This window comes from Silene latifolia, chromosome 11, assembly GCF_048544455.1.
Source record: "Silene latifolia isolate original U9 population chromosome 11, ASM4854445v1, whole genome shotgun sequence".
Classification (NCBI taxonomy): Eukaryota; Viridiplantae; Streptophyta; class Magnoliopsida; order Caryophyllales; family Caryophyllaceae; genus Silene; species Silene latifolia.
In genome coordinates this window covers 196,950,446-196,968,978 of record NC_133536.1, presented here as the reverse complement: position 1 = coordinate 196,968,978, position 18,533 = coordinate 196,950,446, and the positions used below count along the sequence as shown (strand labels likewise).

Sequence of the window (18,533 nt, the reverse complement as noted above, 5' to 3'; positions counted from 1 at the left end):
CTTGAGGGCGAGTTTGTAGTGCTCGCCGATTGGGCTTGACTTCCTTGCGAGCGGAACCGACTGTTCCCAACTGAAATGGCGCTATTTTGTGGCCTTTGTCCATTGTACCCACTCTGTGACGCACCAGTATTCCCCGTTGGCGCCACAACTCTTGGTGCCTCTCGCTCCCCGTGAAAGTCGAGCAGGCGCTCTGCGGCCGATATGGCCGAAGACAGAGTTTTGGGATTCTGCCTCATGACCTCCTGTTGTGCCCACCTCTTCAACCCATCAATGAATTCGAATGTCCTATCTGTCTCGGACATTTCGGTAATCTCGAGCATGCACGCTGAGAATTCCCTCACATATTCCCGGATTGATTTGGTGTGCTTGATTTCCTTCAACTTCTTCCGAGCAACAAACTCCGTGTTCTCGGGGTAGAAGTGGTCCTTCAAGATCCTCTTGAAGTCGGCCCACGATGTCACCGTAATCGTGCCCGCATCGATTTCCTTGTACCTAGCCCTCCACCACATCTTGGCATCGTCGACTAGATACATGCTTGCCGTGACAACTTCCGCGTCTTCGTCGAGCCCACTTACTCGGAAGTATTGCTCCATATCGAAGATAAAGTTATCGACCGCTTTCGAATCCCTCGCCCCATCGTAGGCACGAGGTGGAGGTGCCTTCACCTTATGGCCCCCCAAAGTTTTCCCGTCATTGGCCACCGCTTTCACGAGCGTGGCGCAAGTGTTCTCTAACATCTCGACCTTTCGATGCAGATGATTGATCTCTTCCTCCCGATCATCGGGGATCGCACCACTGATCGCTTAGATGCAGGTGTTCAACCCGTCCACCTTCGTCTCGAGTTCACAAACCGTCTTTTGCAACTCCTCGAGGCTCACAGCCATCCGCATAACGATGCCCTCGAGTTGGGGAAGCTTGACGTCGATTGTGTCCTCTAATGCATCCACTCGGTCCTCGATTGTTTCGCCCATTTTCTCGATCTCGATGAACAAATGCGGCTTGCAGACGCCCGTCCGAAGACCGGGCTCTGATACCAAATGTCACGGTCCGATACTTTAGCCGAACCGTGGCGCGCACCCTTGCCCGAATCAAGGCAAGATGCAAGCGACAAGGCTCTTCGTACTAGTGAAGGATCGCTCACTAGCACGATACTCGGGTCTCGGCAACACTCGACAGGATTGCAACGAGAGCGTCAAGCACTAGTGTTTGTTAAGCACTAGGCGTTCGTAATCGGTCTCGGGTGTGTGAGTCGGGATCCTAGTGTAGATCCCACAAACACGGCTTGTTAGAAAAGTGAAGGCTAAAAGTCGTTCACAACAAAGCAACAACAAGCAATACGAAGGCACAAGGTAGGAAGTAGATTTTCATTCACTAGTACTCCCTAAAGAGGGAAATTTGATTATTACATCCTGATAGCAGGAGACATTGAATTTACAAGTTTAGTGTAGAATAGCGATATATCTATTTATGGAAACCTATTCTAAAACTACTAAGAAAATACTTACTACAAATGTACAAGGAAAATAAAATTACATAAGCATAAATAAATCTAAGGGTTCGAAGTGTGCGGATCGTCACACAAGGGCTAACCCCTATACCACTTTCTTTCGATTGCTCAAAGAAATTGTGGTTACTGAAGAAACACAAATCATTGTAAATAAAAACACTACATCTGACCAGTGTGTGTACAATGCTCCTACATCTGACGCGGTCGCTGGGATTTGGTCAGAAAGTTCTCCGTCAAGTGCATCAAGCAGGCCACATATTATAGTGGCTGGTAGTAATAGTGTTTCACATAGGATGCTACGACCTGCTGACACCGACACCCTCCCTGATGTGACAAGGGCTAACCCCTGTACCCTCTCCTATTTATAAGACAAGAGATTGAAGGTTGAATGAATGTATATTTACTGTGAAAGGAATACAAGTATTTATAGGGAGGTGTTAGCTAGGTTACAAAGATTATATACTTGAGGAAAAAGCTAACTATATTTACATATGAGAATAATATCTAATATATTGACTAAATCTAAATATTATTGTTAATACGCCCCCACAAGATGGACGACGGAGAAAGTAGACCAATCTTGTCTCGTAGAATAAGGAATCGTTGCTTGTGCAGGGGTTTAGTGAGAGCGTCAGCTAGTTGATCGGTACTTGCAATGTGCTGAATTCGAATAGAGCCTTCATGAAGCTGCTCGCGAACAAAGTGAAAAGATAAGGCCATGTGCTTCATCCGGGAGTGAAAGACTGGATTTTTCGCGTACATTGTAGCTGACAAGTTATCGCAGTAAATTGCTGGCGGTTTCGTGACATGGAAGTTAAGCTCAGCGAGTAGATTTCGAAGCCAGAGTAACTCAGTTGTGACGGAAGCGACGGCGCGAAATTCGGCCTCGGTAGTTGAGAGGGATAGACCACGTTGCTTTTTGGAGGACCATGTTATAGGATTGCGTCCAAGATAGAGAATATATCCAGTGGTTGAAACGTAATTGTCTTTGTCTCCGGCAAAGTCAGCATCGCAGAAGGCATGGAGACAGAGCGGGTTGTTGGAGTATAGTTGTATGCCATGGTGTTGAGTCCCTTGAAGATAACGAAGTAGACGTTTGAGAGCAGACCAATGAGTATCGGTGGGATGATGGAGAAATTGAGCTAACCGATTGACATTAAAGGCAACGTCAGGTCTGGTAAGAGATAGATATTGCAAACTTCCAACTATGGCGCGGTAGTCAGAGTGATTTTGAATTGGTTTATTATCTTCCCGAGTAAGGTGTGTGTCGGGCGTCATAGGGGTAGTAATCGGTTTTGCATTATCCATGATGTATTTTGTTAATAGATCATGTACGTATTTGGATTGATTTAAATGAAGACCATTAGGATTTGGTGTGACTTCAATACCAAGGAAGTAAGAGAGTGGTCCAAGATCTTTTAGGGAGAATCGTTTGGATAGGTCGTCAATAAGGTTTTGTAAATGAGCTTGGTTAGGACCAGTAATAATAATATCATCGACATAGATTAGCATAAATATGCGAGTTGTAGTGGTTGTATAAATGAATAATGATGAATCGGAAATTGATTGTTTAAATCCATAAGTAACGAGAAAGGTTTTGAGCTCCGTGTACCAGGCTCGAGGAGCTTGTTTTAGACCGTAAATGGCTTTGTTTAGTTTACACACAAAATCTGGTTTAGAGGTGTCAACAAAACCTTGTGGTTGACTCATAAAAACATTGTCATTTAAAGTCCCTTGGAGAAATGCATTATTTACATCGAGTTGTCGTAATGTCCATGAATTGCTAACAGCAAGGGATAAAATAAGACGAACGGTGGTGGGTTTGACTACAGGACTGAAAGTTTCTGTGTAGTCAATGCCGGGTCGTTGATGAAATCCTTTTGCGACCAAGCGAGCTTTGTGTTGTTTTAGAGAGCCATCGGGATTATATTTAATTCGATAAACCCATTTGCAACCTATTACATTTTGAGATGGGTGACGCGGGACTAAAGTCCACGTTTGATTTTTCTCGAGGGCATTAAATTCTTCTTGCATTGCGGTTCTCCATGGAGGTACTATGAGAGCTTGTTTGACGGTTTTGGGAAGAGCGTTGGGTGATGCGGATGTATGAGTGAGATGGGCATATTTGGAGGTGGTCTGTATGTACTTGGGATTGGGTTTTCTAATGTTGTTGTCTAGTCAAGTGACAACAGTGCGTTTTGGAGGAGGTGGTGGTGGTGGTGGAGGAGGGGGCGGTGTGGTAGAGGCAGGGGTGTGTGGGGTGGCAGGAGAGGGTGTGACGGGTTGGGAGGTAGAGGCAGGGGTTTGTGGGGTGGCAGGAGAGGGTGTGACGGGTTCGGGTGCAGGTTGTGTGGGACTGGCAGAGGAGACGGGATGGACGGGAGGAGGTCGACGATGATAGACCTGGGTTATGGGAGGGCGTGGCCGAGGATTAGGTGGAGAGGTGGGGGTTGACACGGGTGAGGGGTTAGGTGGTATAATGGGTATGATGAGCGGGCACCAATCGTTTGCATCGGTGTTGGTATTAGTAGGTGGGTCAGAGGCAATTAATTGAGTATAAGGGAAATTATCTTCAACAAATTTGACATGCATGTCTCGATGTATAAATACGATTGGTTTTCGGTTCAAAACAATGGAACGCACTCTGAGTAGAGGAATAGCCTACGAAAATGCAAGGAGTCGATCGATATTCGAGTTTATGTTGTGTATATGGTCGAAGCCAAGGATAGCATAGGCATCCAAAATTATGTAGTTTTGTATAATTTGGAGGTTTATTATGTAGTTTGAAGTATGGTGTTTGACCTTGTAATGTTCGGGTTGGAAGACGATTAATAAGATAGGTAGCGGTGTTGAAAGCAAACGGCCAAAGGATGGTCGGCATTTTGGCGTAAGCGAGTAGGGCTAAGCCCGTTTCCACAATGTGACGGTGTCTCCTTTCGGCATATCCATTATGTTCGGGTGTATGCGGAGGAGAAGTAAAATGACTAATTCCATTATTGAGTAAATCATGGGTAAGCTTTTTGAATTCTCCTCCATTGTCGGAAAAGAATTGAATAATTGGTTTTTGAAAGTATTTCTCAACAAGTGCTTTAAATTGAAGGAATACTTTGGTTGTGTCAGATTTTCTTTTTAAAGGAAAAAGCCAAGTATATTTACTAAAGTGGTCGACGAATATCACATAATATTTGTAATGGTCATATGAAAGAACGGGACTAGTCCAAAGGTCCGAATATATTAATTCGAGTGGAGCGGTTGTTTTAAATGAATTTGTCGCAAATGGTAATTTAGTACTCTTGCTAATATTGCACGCATCACAGGAAGAGAAATTTGATAAACTAAATGGTAAACTTTTATTGATAGTTTTCATTACATCAAAAGTAGGATGGCCTAATTTATGATGCCATGAAATAGGAGATGAGCCTTTCTTAATTAAATTTGCGGTTGGAGACGACGGGCTCAACTCGTAAATTCCATTTCTAGCTTGGCCCTGGAGTATCGTCGATCCCGTCAATTTGTCCTTAACAACAAATAAATTGGATGAGAAAATAACATTAACATCATTATCTTTACACAATTGGGATATTGATATAATATTTCTAGAGATTTTTGGAACATGTAAAACATTATTAAATTGAAGAGTTGATAATTGAAACTTACCTATATTAGCGATGTCGAGACCCGAACCATCATCAATAATAAGGTCATCTTGACCGAAATAGGGAGAGTGGAAGGCCAATGTGTCGAGGTCATTGGTGACATGGTTGGAGGCTCCACTGTCAAGGAGGTACTGGTGGTTGGGCGGCGGTGCAGCAGCGGCAGAGGTGGTTGCGGAATGCGCCTGTGGTTGTTGGTGTTGGCGGGTTGGAGGTTCAGGAAAAGTGATGGTGGGAAAGAGCTTCCAGAAGAGAGGACAATCAGCTATGACGTGGCCTACTTGACGACACCATTGGCAGCGCACCTTGAAGGGACGCGGGTTCGGGGTGGAGGTGTACGGGGCAGCGGGTTGGCGGGTGGAATTGGTGGTGGTATTGGGTTGATAACGGTTGTTATTGTAGTTTGTTTGTCGTTGATTGTTGTAATGGTTGGGACGATAAGCGGCATTAGCAGTGGGGTTGAAAATATCGGTGTCGGGTTGTTGTTGTTTTATTAAAAGTTCATGTTGAAGCAATTTTTCATGTAGGGCTTCAAACGAAATTGGGTTGTCACGTGCTCTAACGGTGTCGATGACGGGTTTAAAGGTTTTATAGTCTAAACCTTTAAGAACTTTGGAAATAATGTCTTCGGGGTCGATTATCTTACCCATCAATGCGAGTTGGTCAATACATGATTTCATGGTGTTCATGTATTCGGTTATGGATTGGTTAGAGGTTTTGACAATCGAGTCTAAATGGTCTTTTAATTGCATAATATGCGCACGCGAAGGGTTTGCGCTAAAATATCCCATGCTTCTTTAGAGGTTTTAGCACGGATTATGAGGGCTTGGACGGTTGACGATAGGGTACCCATAAGAGCCCCTAGAATCAACCCATCTTGTTTAAGCCATGAAAGATAGGAGGGGTTGGTTTTCTCGGTTTTGTCATCACCGACTATGGTTGGTGATGGAGCGGGGTTGGACCCATCAAGGAATCCGAGCAAACTGAAACCAAAGAAAATATTGGTGAGTTGAAAGAACCATGTGGTGTAGTTTGTGGGTGTCAATTTGACGCAGTGAGTGAGGTTCGGCGAGACGAGAGGCTCGTTGGCATCATGAGGGTTGCGGACGATGGTGTCTTGGTGAGTGTTTGTCATTGTCGAGGATGAAGGGTTGAAGGTGATTTGTGTTTGGCGTTTAAAGGTGGAGTGACGGCGAGGTTTGAGAAGATTTTTGGCGGATCGATTTGAGCTCGAAGATACCATATAAGACAAGAGATTGAAGGTTGAATGAATGTATATTTACTGTGAAAGGAATACAAGTATTTTTAGGGAGGTGTTAGCTAGGTTACAAAGATTATATACTTGAGGAAAAAGCTAACTATATTTACATATGAGAATAATATCTAATATATTGACTAAATCTAAATATTATTGTTAATACTATTTCCACCTGGTGAATGTGGCTGGACCCAAAACATGAAGAAAGATGTGGTCACAGCTCAGGCCATTGCACCACACCTACAACCCCACACATACTGATAAACCCATTTGCTTTCCCCTTTGTTTAGGTGCAGCTCGTACTTTCCCTCACTCCATTTCTCCCTTCATCTACTTCCCATTCCCCACCCTTTTCTACCTACTAACCATTCCCCCTTTTGTAAGCCAAATTTTACCAGAGACATCGGCTTTTGCGCGCCAAGGTAGCATTCAACAGAGCATTTGGCCTCAACTGTCTTCTGCCGCTTCCAAACTTGCTTATTTCGATATTCTCAGGTTTTCATCCCTTTCTTAAATCATGTCCATTTCGCTTATTGTACAGTGTTAATTTATGTAATAAATCTGCCAGGATTGCAATCTTTGTGCTTGAGGATTGATTCATAGATTAGATAGTTAGGCCGTCGTTGTAGACTTCTTAGCTCTGCTTTTTGATGATTTTAGCCTAACAATAGTTGCTTCACTTGCTTGATGATATCTATGCATTGATTGTTTTTCGAAATGGTGTAGGCAGAGAGCGGTTGGTTTATAGATATAGAATATAGATAACTAGCTTTTTTCATGTCGCATTTATTTGAATGACCTTATGTTGTATTGTTGATATTTATTTGTTTACCTTTTTGTTCGGTGTGAGAGGTATTTTTATTAAAAGTAAACGAATGACTTGGACAAAATCACATATAAACATACGCTTAGTCGTATCCTATACATCTGTAGAAGAACCTAAAACACTCATTGTGCTTAATATCTTGAGCTGGGATGAACGGAGGCCAGAAAGCAATGCACCCTTGATTCTGCAGGAAAAGCTCTGTTTCCCTCATTTAATTTGACAGCCGACATCTAACAAACACTTGTAGTAATGTGACCATTTCTGCGGTTGAAAGTATCAATTTAGTCGAACCAGTTAATGAGCAGCCGATTAAGTTAGAGGGAGAAAGCTCAAGTTTAACCTAAATTCAACAATGGCTAGATCTAGGAAGTCTTCGTGTAATAGTAGTACTCCTAATAAGAATAGAAATAATAATTCGTCAAATAATAAACACAAAAAACTAGTATTACGCCAAATAGTAGAGAATTGAGTGAATTAGTGGTAACTGTTTGAGAAGGCAAGAGTTTGAAGGCTGCGGAACTACACACATTCAATATCAACAAGGAACTAAACGTCATCTCAGAAGATAAATCTACAGATGATGAAGGCTGCTTAAAATAGCTGCTGAGGATGTGAAAGGGGAAGTTGATTATTGGGCTGCCTCTGTTAGTTGCTTTGTTTATTGGGGGATTTGTACGCCGAATTTGGAAGAAATTTTCAGTTGCTAATGTGGCTTTCAAACCGAATGGGATCTGTATTGTTCGATTTACCAAAATGGAGGATAAGGATACGGTGCTGAAAGCTGGACTCCTCTCTTAGACAATAAACCATTTATTGTCCTGGAACCTTACTGAGACTATAGTAAAAGGCAATGTTGATGTTGTACCAATTTGGGTTAGGTTCTACAATCTTGACCTGAAATTTTGGGGGTCTACAATCTTGACCTGAAATTTTGGGGGTCTACAATCTTGACCTGAAATTTTGGGGGTCTACAATCTTGACCTGAAATTTTGGGGGTCTGCACTTCCTACGATAGAGAAAGAGTTCCTGGGGTTTGCCAGGTTCATGGTGGAGGTTAAGATGGGGCAACACTTACCTGACTCTGTGGAGTTCTTTGATGAGAACGGGGTGCTGCAAAAACAACCTGTACACTATGAATGGAAACCTGTTGCGTGTACCAACGCAGATGGTTCAGGTTCAGCAAGTTAAACATGTGGAACAGGTTCAGTTGCCACAGATTGATCCTAGGTGCTGTCGGATCGACCCAGCCTTACTCCCTTTACCTCTGATTATTGGGTACAAACTTTCAATAACAATATAAATGTGGTTTTCTTGTGAGGCCCTCATTGTTATTAAGGCCATAGTTCATCCACTAAATTGGTTTTTAATGCGGAATCCCTTCTGTAAACAAGAACATAACAATAAATATAGAATGATAGAGTTCAGAGTTAGGACATTTGAGTGTTACAATTGTTTTCATATGTTTTGTAGTTTGTTTATTTCCGTGACTTGAGATTCTGATATAATAGCAGCTGCAGGCCTTATGCTTGAAACCATGTCAAGAGAAGAGCTGGACTCAACAAAGGATGTTATGCGCTCCAAAATCCGACTGTAATAATACACTCATTTTTTCAACAGGCAGACTGCAAAACCCTGATGATTTAGTCAGGAAAATGGCTTGCAGTATTCCACTTGTTTTTCTAAAGGCAATTGACCCAAAAAATTCTCTTTTCCTTGACAATTGCTTGCAGTTTGGACTGGCCACCACAAAGGTCACAAATCAAAATTCCGAGAGTAAAGAGATTGCCACTCCGTCTTCTATTTTGGAGCAAAAATTAGAACCAGGCCTTGGTGTTACCGGAACAAGAGGAAGCAAAGATCTTCGAATTACAAATCTCTTGATTCTGAAGGATCGAGTGAGTCATCTTCTGACCTTATGACTTGACCGATGATGACACTGATCTCAAGAAAAAATTATCGCAGTTGGTGGATATTGTTGGAGCACTTCGTAAAACAGATGACCTTGATGAAGTAAGTGTATCTGTCTTGAAATATATTTTTATTTTGAGCATGTACTAAAGTACTGTAAGGTGTGTGAGAGAATGTAGACCATTGTCTAGATCGCACGTCACAACTCACAAATTACTCACCTTTGACTTTTTTGAATCTTTCTTTTTTTCCTATCAAGTGAGTCACAAATGTATTTTTGTACTTTTTTTTAATCCTATTACTCCTATTTTACAAACCTACTTTGCCCTTTAATTTCGGGTTTCACATTTTTCTTGGTTTGTTTTATTTTTTTGTAATGCACTTGTTTTGTTTATCTTTATTCTATTTTCTTTTACTTTGTTTATTTACTCATGAGTCATGACCAAAATACTAAATTCAAGCCTAGACGGATTTGGATGATGATCTATGCTAGCCAACCCCAAACGATGTTGGGATTAAGGCTTTGTTGTTGTTCAAGTGTGTCAGTCTGATGTGGGAATAGACTGCATTTAGTTTTTACCTCCCTAGATCTCGGGTGGGGATGTAAGTTTATAGCATTTAGAGACTCAAAGGGACACATCACAAGCAAAGCAACTAGCGCCTTCTGCCTCTTTTGTTCAGCCGACTCCTCTCCTTCCACTGCTATATCGGCACATCGAGCTTGTATGAGCGTTCTTACTAGATCACTGGCTACATGCCTTAGTTCAACAGGCAACGCTCGTATGAATTTTTCAGCAACATCAATATCTCTTTCAACCTGCATGACATTTTAGGGTGATTTATTCACTTCTACAATCCTAAAACATAATTTATATTTCGCAGTAAAAGATTTTGCAACAGGCACTAGCTCTGAGAGTTGCAATAGAAATGCGTTATCACAAGAGAGCGAGATGTATTTATATCTTAAAAGGCCTCTTTTGCAGGAACAACATCAAAAGAAAAAAGTCAGGTTTCTAAGTACCATATGTAAAGGAAAAGTCTTAGGTCCCTGTTAATATCAGGCTATGAATGACATTTATTTTAACAAAATGAGTTTTTTGTCAGAAGGTACCTAACATTTAGGCCACTTTGCATGGAGGTACCTAACATTATTTTTTTTTGCCCAAAGGTACCTTAAGTTTATAGTTCACTTGCTAAGAAGTACCAATTGACAATTTCTGTTAAAAAAAACTTAACTTTAAGCTTGATAAGACGGAAAACCTGAATTTGTTTGCTTCTCTCCTTAATCCCTTTCTTAAAAACTATTAATAATCATATAATTTAACCTATTTATCTCATCTCTAATCATGTTTAATATATTTACTCCCCCACTTCACCACCTTTTCTCTCCGCTTCATCTCCTATTCCGACCACCTTATCTCCTTCCTCACCTTAAATGAAGTGCAATTATACGATTTGAATGAAAAAACATGGTTTTTGTTAGGTCAAGACGGAATTTTGACTTTTTTTTAACGAAAAACATTAGTTGGTACTTGTTAACAAAGGATATATAAACTTTAGGTACCTTTGGGCAAAAAAATTAATGTTAGGTACCTGCCCGCAAAGTGGCCTAAATGTTAGGTACTTTTTGACAAAAAACTCTAACAAAATCTAGGTTAAATTACACTGGCTTTCGCCCTTCCTTCTTTCTCCATAAACTACTCATCGCCCCCTTAGCTCTCATTGAGGTTTTTTCCCTAGATTTAATTGATGAACAGTGATGATATTGTATTCACTTGCAGGGGTGTGTGCGACCACAAGGAAGCATATGTTAAAAGAGCAGCCCTCTTTGCAGCATCATGCATTGTGAATGCACTTCACCCATCATTATAGCGTCCGCCCTACTTGAAGGAAATGAGGACATTTCAAGAGGCCTCGAATGGATCCGTACTTGGGCACTTCAGATAGCTGAATCCGACACTGATAGAGAGTGCTGCACGGTAATTTATGTCTATGATAATTTTATGTTGATATATTGACAAATTTAGAATTTTTGTATCCTTTTTCATGTGTTCTAGCTGAAATACTTTTTGATATTGTAGACGGCCATGGCATGTCTTTGCTTCATGCCGAGATGTCTCTACAAGCTTCGCGAGCTGTAGAAACTGCAAGGAATAATACATTGCGTAAGAAAAGCATTGGACTTCCTGGAAATCTGTTGAAGGACCAAATCAAGATTCCTGGCTCGACTAGCTTATTTCTCAGCTAATAGTGAACGGAGTTTGGTAAGCTTTACAATGAATGTCTTGTTAATCATCAACTAGTCTGTCTAGCTGAATACGATCTCTCATACTCTTAGCATGTGTTTCATTTCACAAGGCAGATGTAGGCGCGCTTCGACTCTACTGTGTAAATAACATTCTGTATTTTTGTTATACACATGTGAAATTGCCTATTTTCATTCCACAAAGTAACGAACTACCAACTGAGCGAGGTTACCTTTCTCCCTTCTATGATGATAATATAAAAGTAGACGTCAGGATAAATTAAACATAATTTTAACATCTTACTGAGATTCCCTGCAAAACCCTTGTTGCAATTAAAGTGTGTTTGCAAATCATGGTTTCAATTAGTTGGTCCATCTCAAACCCTAGCTCAACCAACTTGATTTGCCGCTTTTTGTTTTCTTCCCCTCATCTTTCTTCTGCTGAATTTGACACCTTGAAGCCTCGAAAACCAGTTTGGAACGGGTTTTGCCTATGTGGTGGGTTGTTGTGCCTATGCAATTATGATTTGCACCTCACCATCTTGTTGTGTAACCCGACAACCCGAACTCAGAAAAGGTTACCCTTTTTGGCTAAGCCCTCGACGCTACCTCACCTGTATTGTATTGTTTTGGGTTTGGGTATGATGGGGTATCTAAGGATTATAAGTTTATGAGGATTCTCCAGTCGGATGAAGGAACGAGTCCTTTTCGTAGCTAGCCAAGTTATTATGGTTTATAGCTTGAGAGCTGATTCTTGGGTGGAGCCTGCGGAGGGTCCAAATGTCCCCCAACCCTTTTTCTCCGACCGTGATAATGGTGTTTTTGCTGATGGGACTTTGCATTGGGCTCATGAAGTTTATGATCATAGTTTCGGTGAGGTGCCACAACTTGAGTATGGAGAAGAGTTCATTAATTTGCGGGTTGGGGTGCTAGATGGGTGTTTCTGCCTTCTAGTCATTGATTAGGATTATTACTCGGATACTTGCCTGCGACTGTTTTCAAGTCGCGATTTGAGGGGTCAGTTTTTGATGGATTTTGGAGTTCTTGGATGTGGTGGAATTGTGGGAGTGGAACTTTCCGGTTATGGTAAGAGTTGAAGGCAAAGGTGGTCGGTGGTGGTGGTAAAAGTGGTGAGGAGGGCTGTTCGCTTGAAAAGACGCGAAAACAGTGTTTGTGCACTATGTTTTTCGTGAGATTTCAAGCTCTGACTAGGGTTGTTTGTGAGGTGTTATTGCAGGAAAGGATGTAGAGAGGTTTGGGGGTAAAGAAAGGGTAAAGGGAATCATACTCTTGCTCAAACAAACACAAACAAAAGGTATCATTTCTCATGATTCCCTTTCCCTTTCTTGGATACCCCGAACCAAATGGCCCCTTAGGTTTAAAACGAAACGGAAATGATTAATAATTAGAAATTCAAAGTCGATTTATCAAATAACAAAGATAAAAGTTGTTCAATTTTCAAATTGCGACATCAGAATAACTTATTCAAACTTTATTTGATTATAATTAGGCACACCCCCACACAATACTCGTGTAAAATCGTCAAATAGGTTACACAATTATTTGAAATTCTACAAATATGTTCCACTTTCATATTGTATTTGTAAATTTAAATTCTTTGCATATTAATGATTTCTGTCTACATGATTCGTTATATATTTATGAAAATGAAGAAAAAGCTAAACTAAATTTTTTGCTCGATTCATATAATTAATTTATTTTATTTTATTTTAAGTTAGGATTTTTTACTCTGTATATGACAAACCCAATGATTTCAATTTATAAATTTTCTCAATTTTTTTTGTCACAATTACAGTTTACAGTTTTATTTTATGCCGAGTATTAATCAGAACATTTTCTAATAATAGTATCAATAAAGGATTTAACAATAATTTATCAATTTTATTTTATTTTAATTAGAAGATTATAATTCTGTGAAAATAATATAACTTAATGCAAAATTAATTTTCATATCCTTTTTGCGTCATTTTACCAATGGTTTCCTAAAAAAAATAGGAAACAAACAACAATCAACAGTCAACAATCAACATCAACTCGATTGCCGTACCTGACAGTCTATACTTTAGATTTTGTTATACTCCTTTAATACTTAACATCTTCAGGTTTGATAAAGTACCTGATACGTTTTGAGATACATGAGATTGTTGCTATTGTATTTTTGTGTTGCTAGATTGATCCGTCTCTGTTTAGTTGTTTTGAATTAGCTAACCGCCCTTAGTTCAGCCACTGAATGCTTGTTGTACATATTTGCTGTCCCAATTGATCGACTTAATATGAAACAAAGGCTTGCTTAGATATGTCTGTCTACCTTAAAAGCTGCTACATTGTCTACAGGCTTAGTTCTTAGATCCTTAGCTCTTCTTCCCCCTGTCCCCTTTCTCTGTTATCCTTCCTATTTATCAGTATTATTGTTATTGTTAATTACTGATATTGCTGTAATCGTTTTTTTTTAGATTGGCAAGAGATCATGGCTGCTGATTGGTCGACATTGCCTCTCGATCTTCTTGGTGACATTGCAATGAAGTTGGAAACTTTAGAAGATTTTATTTATTTTTCAGCGGTATGTCCCTCTTGGAATCGTGTTTCGTACTTAATAAAGCGCCAGTGGAGGCCGACAGTGCCATGGCTTTTGCTATCTGAAAACATTAGCAATAATCTGCATTGTGTTCGGAAGATCTTTAATCCTAGTAATAACAAGTGTTACAAACTGAACCTCCCTGAGACTTTTGGAACAAGGTGTTGGGGTTCAGACTATGGTTGGGTTGCAATGGTCGACCGTGACCTCAATGTACGTTTGTTCAATCCAATCACTAAGGCTGAAATTCGCTTTCCATTTGTTGAAACCATCCCAGATCGACCCCCATATGTTGAAAAGAGAGATGGGAGTGAAGAAGATTGTATTAATTGGATTGTGGGAGTGTTTTTTATCAGGCTCGTTGTGCTCAAAGTGTCTGATACTTTATGGTGATTTATTCCAACTAGTTTTTGCTAAGCACGGGGATCAATCATGGACATCAGTATTTGTCAGGCAAGAGCTTTGTGTTAAGATGCGTGAAGTGGTGGCGATGAATGGTTATGTATTTGCCCTTTGTACAATGATGCAACGCTTGTATATTGGAATATCGAGGACTTCCAAGGTCATGAGCTTGTAAAGCCTATGGATTATTCTTTAAGTAAATTTGAAATGTTCGAGGAGTTCACAAGTGAATATGAAATGTTCGAGCAGTTCATAACTATAACTGGGATAGGAGCACAATATTTGGTACAATCAGGTTCTGATCTTCTCATGGTATTACGTTTCAAGGAAGAAGTACTAAATTCAGGAGGAAAAAGTTACGATGTTGACTGACGTTATGAAACAATTGGTTTTGTGGTCTATAGACTTGATCCTAAAGATAGAAGATGGGAGGAAATTGAAGATCTTGCGGCATTGTTTGTAGCTGTTAATTCTACCATGTCTGTTTCGGCCAAATCTTTGCAACTTAATTGTATATATTTCACCGATGATTTATTTGACCTCTTTGGTGTGGTGGAAGGGCTTGGTGCACATGATATGGGTGTTTATGACATCAAACGTGAGAAAACATGGCGATTTTATAAAGGAGAAGATATCGACGCCGGCGTCATATTTAATCCACCAACCTGGTTTATTCCTCAACTTTAAATAACACCATACGACTTGTACAAGAATGCAATAATTGGTTTCAATGCTAGACTGAAGCCGAGATGGAATGTATAATGTTTAATTATGGAACTTGTGAGATTGTATATAGTGATATTTTTTTTATCGGTTAAATTATGTAGTTGTTGGATTTATCTGTCTATCACATGTTTGTTTAATTTTGTTGGATAATTGTTTTCGTTTTGAATTGAGTTAAATCGGTTTAATTTTATTCGGACTTAAGTTTCAATTTTTGTGACAGGTATTACTCAACTCAACTTATAATCAATCTCTTTCAACATCTCATTACTCGTGTAAAGAACGTCATTTACTCCCCGTTCAACTTATTATCCCACCAAATTCCACCATAAAACAACCTACACCATTCACCATAAAATTAAGACGGACACATTTTTATTTAAGACGGACACTTTTTTGTCTTTTAAGTTTAAAACGGGTCAAATAATTACAACTTTTATAGATAAGACAAAAAAATAAACAAAATTTGACTAATCAATATCAATATATATAACTGAAGGAGACTTCTTTTTCCTAATTATACTATTAGCATTAGAATTAGGATATAATTAATTATTTACAATTTTTCTATTATAATTAGGAATATAATTTTCCTATTAGAAATGAGAATTAATTAATTATTTTACAATTTTCCTATTAGAAATAGGAAATAAATTAAAAAATTATTAAGGCTTTTTTTTCCTAATTATGCTATTAGAATTAGGAGATAATAATTATTTAAAATTTTTTTATTATAATTAGGAATATGATTTTCCTATTAGAAATGAGAATTAATTAATTATTTTACAATTTTGTTATTAGAAACAGAAAATAAATTAGTTATCTATAATTTATTAATATTAAAAAATTATTCATTAGTATTTGTTCACTTTTTATTAAATTAGAAGGAAAAAAAAACCTTTGATATATTTATAATATCCATTTTTATAACAACTTCCGATTAAAAAAAAATGAGGTATTATGAGGCTAAAAAGCCCTAGGCCGAACTGGGTTGTGACAAATGTGCATGCATAATACGTACTACATGGAATTTACTCATGTAAAGAGTAAAATGAACGATGAAATATGCCCCTACGTCTTTTGTTATTGCTAATGTCATATTTAATTATACATAATACGAAGTTTATTTTTCAAATGTCATATGTATTTCTCCTACTAATTTTAAAGTTATTTCCCTCACAATACACTTCAACTTCTATTGATAATTTATTATTATATTATTTAAATTCATTTGTCATCATTATATAAAAGTATATTAATCAAAATGTAAATAAGATATTCACAAATTATTGATAAATTCAAAGTTTGATATCTATTTTTCAAGGAGTGTTAAACGATAAAGAAAGTTGTTGCTAATTTGCGAATCGAAATATCATATTATGACAAATGAGTAAATATTTTGAAAAACTTTATTGTGCGATTGTTTCACAATTTAAAGTAAAAATGGTACTACGAGTAATAAAATAGATTTGAATGAGGCTTGAAGGTAAATTAGATTCACTTATTATAGAAATATGTATAAGATTAAGATTCAATTCAAGCAACGATCAAACATTAAAAAAACGTCATGAAAAACACATAAAAGGGTAAGAGTAGTCTTTCCCTAACATAGTGAAGACCGTCTCTCTCAAGCTTTTCTTCTGACAAATTTACATGCATAAAAAACGATATTATTCAATTATATGGAACAAACTAATTATTGTTGATCCTATATATTTTTTTTGGTGTAAATTGAGCACATCATCATTATAATTTAGGGAGAGATACGAATTGGGGAAGGGTGAGACATATTCGTCATGCATAATACGATGCTTTAACCACCTTTAGGCAAAAATATAAAAAATAAATAAATAAATTTAAACCTAAAAGGGGGTCACGTACTTGCCAACTCTTCTATAGTTCTCTACCGCATTAATATTCTCATGAAGTTTATGACATTTATTTCATATTAATAAAAAAAATGATTATACTGCTTCGTACAATTTGTGATTTATAACTTTTAGCTAACTTATTTGAACTTGCTTAAATTTATATATTTTAAGTGAAGAATATTAATTATAAATATGATAAAGATAAAGTTTGATCTTTAATTTCCTCATAGATAAAAAAAACTCAATTTTTATTTTCTTATAATATGCTAATTAAAGGTTATAATGTAAAACAGAAAATTACACCACAATCCTATTTCAATATGTCGATGATCAACACTCAAAATAACACATTTGTTATTTAAATAGTGTAAAAACTCTCAAAATGCTAAAAAAAATGTTCAATATGTCGTTATCAAACAAAACCTAAGTTTCTGCATTTTTTTTGTGATGTTACGGGATGTAAAAATGATGAAGTTTAGAAAGTAGCGGTTAGTTTTCTGTTAGTTAGATGGACTTTTCAAGAGAGAGATGAAAGCTTTGCATTTTAGACCGTTTTATGTGTGAACTGAAGGGATTAAGTAGTGGGCTAAAGGTTGTTTCGAGTGGGAATGCGGTTGATTGCGATGAGTTGGTTGACTAAAGTTTTTCCTTACTAGATCTAGAAAGGGGATAATAATTATGAGATAATAAAATTTGAAGAAAAAAGGACAATAAAAATGAGATGGAGGTAATAAGATTTATTTATGCAAAATGAAATAAATAGAAAAATTCGTGTATATATATAATATTAAAACTTATTCAGTTTACAAACATAGTACCCAAACACTTTGTTTGAGTATCTGGAATGGAGGTAGAGGAGGAGACGAGAAAAAGACTAGGAAGGGAATGGGGGAGAGATAAGAGGGAAGATTGCTTCTTAAACTTTTCTTCGTTGGGGGAGGAGAAATAAATTGTCTTCGATAAGGGAGACAAGGATCCATATCATCTGGAGTAAAGATTAGTGTTTCATGGAGGTGAATGTGATTTAAGACTTCTTAGATGTAAAACGTGGTAGAAAGGTAGTGATAGTGGTAGTGGATTGGAGGTTGTTTCAAGTAGTAAGAACTAATCACAGTGGCTGATGTTTTATTTTGCGGGTAAATTAGTGGGGTGGACTTCAAAAGATCATACTATAAACTTAATCTTGACCCCATCCATCCAAATTAAAGTAAAATCTTAATTCTAACAACAATGTCGAGAGCAAGGGTTAGTTTCCATTAGCTTGTGGATTTTTCTAGAAGTAGGGGTTTAGTTTTTCACTTGGTTGGATAAATTTGAGAGAAGTTTCGAAGACAAGGATCGATCTTTCAAGGGATGAGATTGTTTTAGATCATTTGTCTGAATAGGGAAGAAAAACAGGGGTCTGCGTGAAGGATTTTGTTTCAAATGAGAAGATGGGGGCCAAGACTATTGTTATAGGGGGTGGTCATAAGCAGCCCCAGCCATGTAGTATTGCGTTGGAATTTGGTTCACATTCAAAGGTACGTCTATAATTTGACCGGGCG

The 18,533-nt window shown here is 38.2% G+C and overlaps 1 long non-coding RNA gene and 1 pseudogene across 2 annotated transcripts; both read left to right on the top strand.

Annotated features, from left to right (window-relative positions):
- Positions 1 to 8,977: 8,977 nt before the first annotated feature.
- On the top strand, positions 8,978 to 15,240 carry LOC141612253 (uncharacterized). 2 transcript variants are annotated; one of them, XR_012529057.1, is made up of 5 exons: positions 8,978 to 9,139; positions 9,207 to 9,254; positions 10,934 to 11,131; positions 11,234 to 11,416; positions 13,872 to 15,240. It is a non-coding gene; the product is annotated as an uncharacterized LOC141612253 (long non-coding RNA). The 2 variants fall into 2 exon arrangements; XR_012529056.1 differs by lacking the exon at positions 8,978 to 9,139 and having other exon boundaries at positions 9,158 to 9,254.
- Positions 11,698 to 12,494, top strand: LOC141612542 (F-box protein At4g22390-like; annotated as a pseudogene).
- Positions 15,241 to 18,533: the final 3,293 nt, after the last annotated feature.